The 11,275-nt window shown below is 38.1% G+C and overlaps 1 non-coding gene across 1 annotated transcript; it reads right to left on the bottom strand.

The window, feature by feature from the left end:
* Positions 1 to 10,915: 10,915 nt before the first annotated feature.
* LOC127109325 (small nucleolar RNA R71) lies at positions 10,916 to 11,022 on the bottom strand. The gene has a single exon (XR_007796639.1). It is a non-coding gene; the product is annotated as a small nucleolar RNA R71 (small nucleolar RNA).
* Positions 11,023 to 11,275: the final 253 nt, after the last annotated feature.

The following is an 11,275-nucleotide window of genomic DNA, read 5'->3' on the forward strand; positions in this document are numbered from 1 at the left end:
CCGGTCGAAGTAGAGATTCCTTCCTTAAGGATTTGACCAACTAAACCTCATTGATGAGAAGTGCTTGGTAGCCATCAGCCATGACCAACTCTATCAAAAACGCGTAAAGAGGGCACATGACGAAAAGGTTTTCCCTCGCAGCCTAAAGGCCGAAGACCTTATATTAAAAAAGATTCTTCCAATCCACACTGACCCAAGGGGAAAATGGGCGCCAAAGTACGAAGGCCCATATGTTGTGAGAAAGGTCTTCTCCAGAGGAGCCTTAATCCTGGAAATTATGGATGGTGAAGATGTTTCATCCCCGGTGAATGCGGATGTAGTTAAAAAATACTACGCTTGAAAAAAAAGGAGAAATCCCGATAAGTTGAAAACCGGAAAGGGAGACTTATGCAAAAATGGGTATCCCGGTAGACCGAAAACCCGAAAGGGCGGTCTAGGCAAAAATTTAGGATTTAATAAGAGAAAGAGGTTGCATCCCGCAAGGAACCCTTTTTCATTCCCTGGTGAGTCAATTTCGTGGGTCCCCTAGCAAGTCAATCCTATCACCCTCCTTCTAAAACCAAGATCAAAGTAGGACAAAAGGCATAGAGGCTATAGCAGAGTTGGAGTTTGGTGGAAACCTGAGATGTTTCATTGCCATTACAATTATCACTTTCTTTTTACAATCACCTCTTTTAGGAATTGCTTCCTTTGTACAAAATCACCCATATTTTGGGGACCACTTATCAATAAAATCAGTTCCCTTACATGTGCTCCATATTTTTACTTTTCCTGCTTTGTCTGCGAAATATGACTTTTTCTAAATAATATTACATTTGAAATTTTCGTTAAAAGACCCTTTTCAAAAAAAAACTATAAGGGAGACAACATAAAATTACATTTCTTTTAGAAATTTGCTAAAGGTAACCAAAATGCATTTGGAATTCCTAACCTGAGGGCGCCACACAGTTGGACTTGGCCAATCATTTCTCCCCCCAACACGAATTCTCAACCTTTACATTCAGCGCTTACTCAGACGTCGAGCTCCAATTTCTCAAGTATCAGAAGGTCAATACACTTTCCCCAATCACCCTTTTTAATCCCAATCACCATTGGCATTCCCCAAATACACTCCCCCACAAAGCCCAATCATACTTGGCATAACTTGCAAACTCTGCATTTCATACATTCCCCCGCGAAAGCCCAAACACGCATTGGCATACATAACATCACATCATAAGTATCTCCTTAACTTACTCAATTTAACTCATTAGAGTTCGGAATTTCCCAGTCGTTGTTAGGAATTTTCCCCAATAAAATCAACGTTCATCCTCAAAACATTTCCCAAGCAGATTCGCACATTCCATTAGTTACTAGGAATCGTCGCTAAACAGTTTCGTTTCATTCCAATTTTCCCCAGAGGAGTCGAGTATTCTAGCTGTTGCTGGGAAAAATCATTGTACTTCTTTTATCCTTAGAAAGTCATCACCATATTTTCCCCTTTCCCCGTAGAGTCAGGTATTCTTAGCCGTTGTTGAGAATCGTCACTGAACTCTCCTTTTTTAGACTAGAGGCATCTTGGGCTCATTCCCCAAGCCGAGTCAGATATTCATATCTGAGAATCATCCTTAAATTTATTTTCCCAACATTAGTCAGGTATTCCGATCTTTACAAAGAATCATCACTGAAGTGCTCCTTTTCTCCAGCAGATGTCAGGTATTCCAGCCATTGCTAGGAATCATCATTTGACTTCTTTATTCTCCTCAACAGAGTTAGGTATTATAGTCGTTGATAAGAATCGTCACTGAACTGTTTGATCTTCCCGGCGGATTTCAGGTATTCTAGCTTTCGCTAAGAATCATCGTTGTACCATCATGGAAAGTTGTATCTGCAGTCGAGTCAGGTATTCCAGCCATTGCTAAGAATCGTCATTGAACAACCTCTTTTCCCCATAAGAGTCGGGTATTCTAGCTGTCACTAGGAATCGTCACCGTACATTGTCTTTTCTCTCCACCCGGTTCAAATGTTCCAACCACTGCTAGGCATCATCATTTAAAATCATTTATCATCCCCACTAAGTCAGGTATTCTAGCCATTTCTAAGAATCATCACTGAATTCGTTTGTTTGGCCCCCAATAGATGTTAGGTGTTCCAGTCGTTGCTAAGAAACACCGTATTATTTCCCCCCGACCGTTGCTAGGAGAGGTCACCCTTTTTCTCATTCCCTAGTGGAGTTTTCTTCCCTTAATTTTCTTGGGATTTTGACATCAAACTTGTGAATGAATGGTTGAGTGTTCTCCAAAGAATAACTCGGTCTAAGGATTCATACTTGTGAGTTGTCTTGGTCTAAGGATTCATACTTGTGAATGAGTGGTTGAGTGTTCTCCAAAGAATGACTTAATCAATTAAAATCACCACTAACACTTGACTAACTCTTATTAATATTTATTTACTTTCAAGTCATTTATTTTATGCAATTTAGATTTTAGTCATTTATCATTCATTACCATTTACATTTCATTTAAACTTGTTTATGTTTATGTCATTTTCACTTTGCTCATTTGAGCCATATCTTGTGATTCTATATATTTTGTTTGTGTGTTTTGATTTTGCTTGTGGTCTTATGACCTTAAAATACTTAATAATAACAAAAACATTAAAAAATATATGTTGGACTGTTGAACTTGATCTGAACTTTTGGACTTAGGATTAGGCAACATTCCCTGTGCAAAAAGGACTTGGCCAATGCCAACATTCTGAGGCTAAGTGTAGCACCTCAAATTTGCCCTCCCCATTCATGCATTCATTTCATTTTTTAGGTCATTCGTCATTCCATATTGCATTGCACCATGGCAGTCAGAATTGGCATCAAGAGAGTCCTTTGGACAAAAGAGCAAGTGTTTCCTTGAGATGAGGATCATATGATATTATGTTGAGCTTATATGAGCTTTGGTTCCATTTTGGAGCATTTTCCCCAAGTGGTAGAAGCCCAAATTCATCAGTGCACTTCCAGGTCATCTGAGGACCATAAAATACAACTGTGCAGTCAACTGAGGGCTTTGAGTTGGGGAAGTGAGTGGAAGCATCTCATTCATGTTCAAAAGAGGCCTATTCATCATGTCAAGCATCTATCTTGAAGATTTTGAAGTCAAATCAAAAGTTTCTAAAAATGGAAAGTGACCTATAATTTCAAGTTTCCAAAAATGGCAAGTTTTTGGTTCACATTCAACTTAACTTTACAACATCAAAGAAGCTTCAAATGAATTTTTGGTCAACATGAAAGTTGAAGATCTTTCTCTCCCATTTTTAAAAAGTCCAAGATCATGTCCATCTGATGAATGGTTAAGAAGTTATGGTCCAATGATTACAAAGTGTACATGGAAGTTCAACATGCCATAACTTTTGATCCAAAACTCCAAATTGAGTCACTCTTTTTGCAAAATGCTCCTTGTGACCAATGCTTTCCAAATGAATCATTGCCTTGCTTGAAAAAAAGTTCACATGATCACTTGCCCATACATGTGCTTTTTGGAGGGAAATGGGATAATTTGAATTTGGTGAATCACATGAGCCAGGTACCAATCCTATCATGTTCATGAGCTGATTTTAAGTGGAATTGCACACTTGCATGGCACTGTTCACGTGCATACTATCACATGCTAAGCACACTTGTGTATTTTGCACTTTCACCTCATTCTTCCTTAATCATAATTAACCAATGCTTAAACTTGATTTCAGCATGATTAGTGGGGAGTATATAAGCCTAATCCTAACAGAATTGGATCAGAACAACAATTTTCAGATCTCAAATTCAAGTTTCCCTCTCAATTTTCTCTCTCATCAAAACTAAAATTTCTTCACACAAACACAAGATTTCTTTGTAGATTCATGATCATGGAAGAGTTTTGAGCAGGATTCATCATCTGGTTTGAAGAATTTGATCAAGATTCGAGCTCCACAAGTGCAAGTTCATGAAGTTGGTTTTCTGAAATTAAGCAAGATTCAATCCATTTCCATTGCCAATTCTTCCACAAAGCTTCAAGGCACGCATAAAGAAGTGAATCTGGAGCTCCATAGCAGCTGAGGACACTGTTTCATCACACTGCACTTCAAGAAGGTTGGAATTCGATTACCTCTTTTCTCCATTTTATTACGATAAATGTGTAGAGCTTGTTGTGCTGAGGATTCTGATATAAATATCTTTGAATTTGGTCAAGAAATGAGTTAGATATGATGATTTGAATTTTTGATGTTCAATATGTTTTTGATCGATCCGTTTCATTCGTTAGGAATTAGATGAAATAATTGTGGTATTCTTACTCCTGGTAACAAGACCTTTCGATCCGTGTATGATATGCGCAATTCTGGAAAATTTGTTCATCGCCGTCGCCGGAAAACCGTCGGAGAAGACGACCAGAATCACTATTCCGGCCGTCTGGTTCAGCGCTTAGGGTTTTACTGTTAGCGCGCTTGCAACCTCGCTTACGCCAGTTCGATTTCCTTGCCATACTGTTTTATTTTCCATTTTGTTTTCTCACTTGATTGAAGCGCAGCGTTTTGCTATGTACGCGCCTGTGACCTACCACACCTCTGTTCGATCCTTCGCTTAGTTGTTTTTCTTATTCCATTTTGTTTGAGCGCTTCATGGATCTCACAAACCTTGGTTGGATTCTCAGCGCATGCATTTTTATTCCATTTTTACTGAGCGCTTATTTGACCCTATGCACCTGTGTTCGAACCTAGCATTTGCATCTTCTAATTCCAATTGTTTTTCATTTCTGAGTGCGCTTTTGACCTGATGCGCCTGGGTTCAATCCTTACCTATTTCATTTTTCTGAATTACATTCACATTTCATTTTTTTTACATGATTTTCATTTTTATTTCATTTTTGTTCATCAACTTGCAAAAATCATAAAAAATAGAATACATGTCCAATTTAATTCAAACTTTTTTCCACATGTTTGTTTTAATGTCCATTATTTTTTTATGTTAATTTCTTGATTTTTGTATTTCTGGATTTTTAAATATGCTTGTGTGTTTGAACATGATGCCAAAATGACATGTTGTGCTAATTATTTTGTGGAATGCTCATCCTTAATCAAATTGCCTTTAAATTTGACATGCCTAATCCTAACATGTAACATGATCTTTTGGCTTTTGTTTGGCATTTTTACCATTTAATACCACTGTTTTGGACACATGGACATATGTTGTAACATTTGGTGTCACATTCTTGACCTTGTACTTGTGCATTTTCATTCACACACCATTTGTTGTCTTCTGGACTTAATATTTGGTATGATGTTTGTCCATAACATGTTAAGTGCACATAAAAAATTTCATGATCATTGGATACATTTCTGTTTTAATATGGATTTTCTATGTTTGATGTCCAAGTTTGATGACATTGTTTGCCTTTGCCTTATCTTGATTATTTGATGGCTTTGCTTTATGATTTGGATTTGGTCCTTTTGAGGACTCTTGCTTGATTGATTGAATGTGCTTCATGTGAAATATTGACTTCTGTTTTGACTATTTGACTTGCCTTTGACCCTAGTCTTTGTACTAGTGGTTTGTACTCACCAATTGTGTTTTGTATTTCAGGTATTGAGCAATTAACGCTAATGGTTGATGTGATCTCATTACATGAGATGCCATTTGATTTGATCACTAACTCTTGTTGTGTTGTAGGTCCATTGATGTGATGAACTCACTTGAGTGCTTGCATTTGTGACTTGCATTGTGTAGATATTGGAAAGTTCCCCTATTGTTGTCTGTTGTTTTTTCTGTCTGAGATATTGACTGTTTGGCTTTTGTACAGGTACATTAGTCACTTTTAGCTCTTGCTTGAGCTTTGCTTTGGTTTGTGGTTGATATACCACCTAGGTAGCCACTCTTTTACTCCATGTAGTCTGGAAGCCCTGTCGCTTTTTTGGCAGGCATTTGGCTGAAGTCCTCCTTAAGAGGCAATGTCTGTGATTGTTTACATTTGTGCTGTTACTTGTTAAGTCCTCCTAAGTGAAGAGGAAATTGATAGATAGAAGGGATTTGCAATCAATCCCCTGTTATTCAATTGAGTCTTTCATTATGCTCGCACTACGTGCTGATGCTTTTGAATAAACACCCAAGATCTTGTATATAGTCAGTCAAGTAGAATAGGGTCCCTCATTCTGGATCCCTACGCTTTCTTTGATTTAAGCTCACCCAGGCCAGGGTTAAGAGCATGAGGTCTAATCCTCATTACCTTTCATCAGCTTCACCCTAACTCTCAATGTTAGTGGTTAAGAGCTTCAGAACACCCCTATAGTTTTGGCTTGTTTGTCGAGGTTGATATGACCCCTTGACTAAAGCCTAACCTTTTGTCTGAGCCTCTTGTTTGTATATAGAGTGTGATGATTGCATTTTTGTGTGTTTGCATTTGTTGCTTGATTGTTTTAGGAGTTAGATGTAAGACCATTGATTGGCTTTCTGTTTCCTATCTGTTTTGGGGAGTTGGATGTAAGTCCATTGATTGGCATTCTGTTTCCAGTTTTTGTTGTTCTCTTATGAGACTTACTTATAGTCTCCCCATAGGATTGCTAGACTTCGTATAGTCTCTCGTTTGCATGTCAATTAAGGTAGCACGGTTCCTTCGTCTAGGACTTCCTTTCTTGCATGAGCATTCCTAAAACACAAACAAACTCTATCTTCTCTTAAGGACACATTGACTCCTTCTACTATAGGTGAGTAAGTCTCCAAAGGTCGAGCATCCGGTAGATTGCGTAGTAGCGTCGTTCACCTAAAAAACACAAAACAAACAGAAACAGGTTAGCCGAGCTACGGTGCTCTGATTCTCAATCCTTCTTGAGATATGTATGCAGCAGGGTAGGGCCTGTGCGAGCAATAACTCTTTATTTTCCCTACTTTGATTTTCTCTCTTTTGCATTGCATATAGGATTTTTATACACACTTTAGACATAAATAGAAAACGTGGATCCTGTGGAGTACCACAGACGTGAAGGGGTGCGATAACCTTCCCTTCACGTAACCGCCCCCCTTACTCAGTTTTCTTTGGTTCGAGACTTCGTTTTATCCGTTCCCTCTAGGTTATGCAGTACTACCTTTCCCTTCTATTGGGATAAAAGTACATAGCTTGCGACTCTACCCTTTTTGTTTCTCGCCACTCTTCTTCGCGTTTGTACCTGGATTCGGGAAATCCTGGGGAGCGACACTAAGCTATCTTGAACCGAGTCTTCATCTGATACAAGCCTTGGGATTTGTTTGAATCATCTGCTACTCTATCTTTGTACTTAATTGTTATTTTTATCTTGTGCCTGATGCTTTGCTCTGAGTTGATTAAGGAATATTTCATCTGATACATTGGAAGACAAAGAAGACTGCTAGCTATGGGATTTGCTTGCTTGGACGTGGCTATCTTTATTTGATGCCTTGATCTTCATGATGTCTGGATAATTTTCATTTCTTATTGATCATTGCTTGATTAAAGTCCAAGGGAAAATGGGTTTCTATATGACATTCTTGTCTGTTGGATTGCATCCCATTGGTCAAATATTTTCAACTCTTAACTTTTAAATTTGTGTTTAGGATATCCTCTTCATCTCCTCCCACTTCTTAAAATTCAAAATCTCTCCCCCTTTTCAAAAACTTCTCTGCTTGTGATTTTAAACTTAGACTTTATTTTAATGATTAGAAACTTTGGCCTTATGCCAATGAATTTTCAAACTCTTACTTAAACCAAATGTGTAAATAAACTTAATCATATTGACTTAAAATTTCAGAAAGACAAAAATAACTAACAAACCCATTCAAATTTTTGGCCCATTGGTGCCTTTTCATTTAAACTCTTGTTACAAGTAATTCACCAACTTTGAAATTTTTACCACGAACTACGAGGTTTTGATCCCACATTTTTATGTTGGTATGTAGGCATAAGACCGAAGGTCTTGTCAAACACAAAAATATAATCAATGAATTATTTTATCATCCCCACACTCTATTTTTACCAAACATCATTTATACCAAACACACACACACACACACAAAAAGGGCTCCCTAGGATTACCTAGGACACTTTGGGTGCTAACACCTTCCCTCTGTGTAACCAACCCTCTTACCTGTAGTCTCTGGCATTTTACTAGTTTTGATTTGAAAACTTATTATCTTTGGGTTTTGTTCGTACTTTTCCCTTTTCCTTTGGAAACAATTAAAGCACGGTGGTGACTCTGGTTTTATTGACGCCAAGTTTATCCATAGCTTGACGGTCATGAATTTACCGCTATAGAAATTAAGTGGCGACTCTGCTGGGGAGTATTCCTTAGTGGGTTTAGCCTACTCTTTTATGTGTATATATTTGTATATTTGATGTTTTTATTTTGTTTGTGTGATATAATATGTCTGTTGTGCTTGGTGATCTCTGAGTGGTGAGATAAGTTCTAACCCGAACTTGAGTGCAATTAAGATAGGAGGATGGTATAATCATGTTCAACTTGTGTGAAGTAGTCCTTAACAAGTTGGCTTGAGATCCATCTACTCAGTGGAGACCCTTTTGGAGTTACTCATGTCACACAAGTTATTTTTGGATAGGTAATACTTTCTCTGATTTGGGGTCCGAGAAGCTGGGAACCGTAGAACAATTAAACCAACTTGGCCTATTTAGGACGTAGTGTGGAGACTGTTCAGGTGTAGACCTGATAACAATTGTTACACGATACTATACTCAGACGAGTTTCTCTTGAGAATATTATGGGTTGATGAGTCAGTCATCCTAACTTATTAATCACACTGAATTACACCGTGTTTTTGACTCGGATTTCACATGTTTATTAGGACTTTATTATCATTTTGTTTGTATTATGCTCTCTTTTATGTTGTTTTCAGATATTTAGCACTTTCGGACCCTTTTGGAAGAAACGAAGCAAAAAGACCTAAAATTAGGGTTTTTCGACGAAAATTATACACAAGGCGTTGCACATGGCGGCCGCTATAGGAGAAGCCATGACTCACCAGCCATCAACCAGGAGGTAACCGCCACGTTCCCATGATCTTTCCCATTTACACACATGACGGGCGCAATGAAAGGATGGCGGGCGCCACCTTTGGAAATCACGTTCCCACTACGGAGAAGTTGGAGGGCACCATGGTCTTTGTATGCTGCTGAAATCCTCTATAAATAGTTCGTTCCATTTCATTTTCAAATCATCCAACTTAGTTTACAATACTAAGCCTATATTTATCATTTGTAATAGCAGTAATCCGTCACATCGAGGGGTTATCGCACCTTAGTGAGATTGAGTTAGGTCACTTCGAGTTGCTGTCGTCTTTAGCTTCAGGAGTCGGAGGTTTATTTTTCTTGTACCAGATTTAAAGCCCTCCGTTAAGAGCAGGTTCTTATTTACGCTTTTATTTTATTTACTTTCTGTCTACGCTTTTATTTTATTTATTTTCCACACTCGCTTTACTTTATTTATTTTTCGCAATCGCTTTACTTTATTTATTTTTCGCACTCACTTTACTTTATTTATTTTCCGCACTCGCTTTACTTTATTTATTTTCCGCACTCGCTTTACTTTATTTATTTTACGCACTTTACTCACTCTTTACGCCTCACATTCTAAAATAAACTTTTCATCATGATCAATACTGTTGTGTTTGTTTGTGTTACCATGTCTGGCTAAATCTTTTAAAGGTTAGAATGTAAGGATCGCGGTTAAAGAGATGTTTCACATATTGAATTTGTAGAAATACTTTAAAGGCTGTTTTGATTTTTAACTTGAATTTTCTAAAACAAACTTGGTTAGTTTTAATTATTCAAGGAGTGCGAAAGCACCCTGGCTTAGTAACTAGGAATTTTTATCATCTTAAGGAAAAACTATTTTTGAAACTGTTTTCGGACGCGTTGATAGATTTAAAATCAGGAAACTCCTTGGATAAACTTTCCAAATCAAAATCACTTTTCAACTAAGTTTACGAGTCTCATTTCTTAAAAATAAGTTTACTACTTTAGCATTCTGCGCACCTTTTATAAGTGACAATAAAAGGCCTGAATTTAAGGGTAAACTTGGTTTTGAATACGCGAAAGCGACAGTTCCTGTTAAATGGATTCTTTTCAAGAGTAGAAAATATTTCCTCATAAGTAGTTCTATTTAGACAATCGAAACATCACTTAACTGACGTGAAATACATTCAACCTGTCTTTACCTGCATTTATTATTTACCGTTATTTTGCAAACCCAATATCTCTTTTATACCGCCTTAGATAAACACCGTAACGATAGTAATCGATAGATTGACGATTGGTCTCTGTGGGATCGATATTCTTTTATATTACTTTGACGTTATTCATGCACTTGCGAATTCACACGATCAAGTTTTTAGCGCCTTGCCGGGGACCAACTTCGTCAAATTTCGTACGCTGTTGTTACACCGTGTAAACTAAGGCATTATTAGTCGGTAAATGCGAAAAACCCGTAGTACCGGAAATTTAGTAGATCCTTTAGCGGAACCCGAACGTTACACTCGTACACGCCTCTTACTCATCCGAATTAAGAAAGCTATGGCCGGGAATCGCGACCGGAGACCTCTTAAGGAATTTGCCCAACCCTTTGACGAGGAACCTAGTTCGAGTATAGTAAACCCCCTTATTCCTGCTAACAATTTCGAACTAAAACCGTCTTTGTTGCAATTAGTGCAACAGAACCAATACGCGGGTCTCGCTACTGAGAACCCGAATCAACATTTAAAAGTTTTTATCCAACTAGCCGACACCTTTAAATCTAATGGCGCTTCACCTGATGCGATCCGTTTAAGATTACTTCCTTTATCCCTCAGGGATAGAGCACGTTCATGGTTAGATTCACTTCCAGCGAATTCAATAACTACTTGGGAAGACCTTAGGAGAGTATTCCTTGCTAGATATTTCCCTCTAGTAAGACTGTTGTTCTTCGAAACCAAATAACTAGATTTACTCAAAACCAAGGAGAATCGCTTTTCGAAGCTTGAGAGAGATATAAAGAGCTATTAAGAGTCTGCCCATACCATGGCCTAGAACAATGGCTGATCGTTCATACCTTCTACAATGGACTCCACTATAACACCAAGATGAGCATCGACGCTGCCGCATGTGGCGCGCTGATGAACAAACCTTACCCTGAAGCTTGTGACCTAATTGAGGATATAGCCCAAAACCATTACCAATGGGGAACTGAATGAGCATCAATAGATAAAAAGGAGACCCAAGGTGGAATACATGAGATAAGTTCTTTGGACATGATGCAGGCGAAAATGGATGCTTTAGCC

Source organism: Lathyrus oleraceus, chromosome 7, assembly GCF_024323335.1.
Source record: "Lathyrus oleraceus cultivar Zhongwan6 chromosome 7, CAAS_Psat_ZW6_1.0, whole genome shotgun sequence".
In the NCBI taxonomy this organism is placed as follows: domain Eukaryota; kingdom Viridiplantae; phylum Streptophyta; class Magnoliopsida; order Fabales; family Fabaceae; genus Lathyrus; species Lathyrus oleraceus.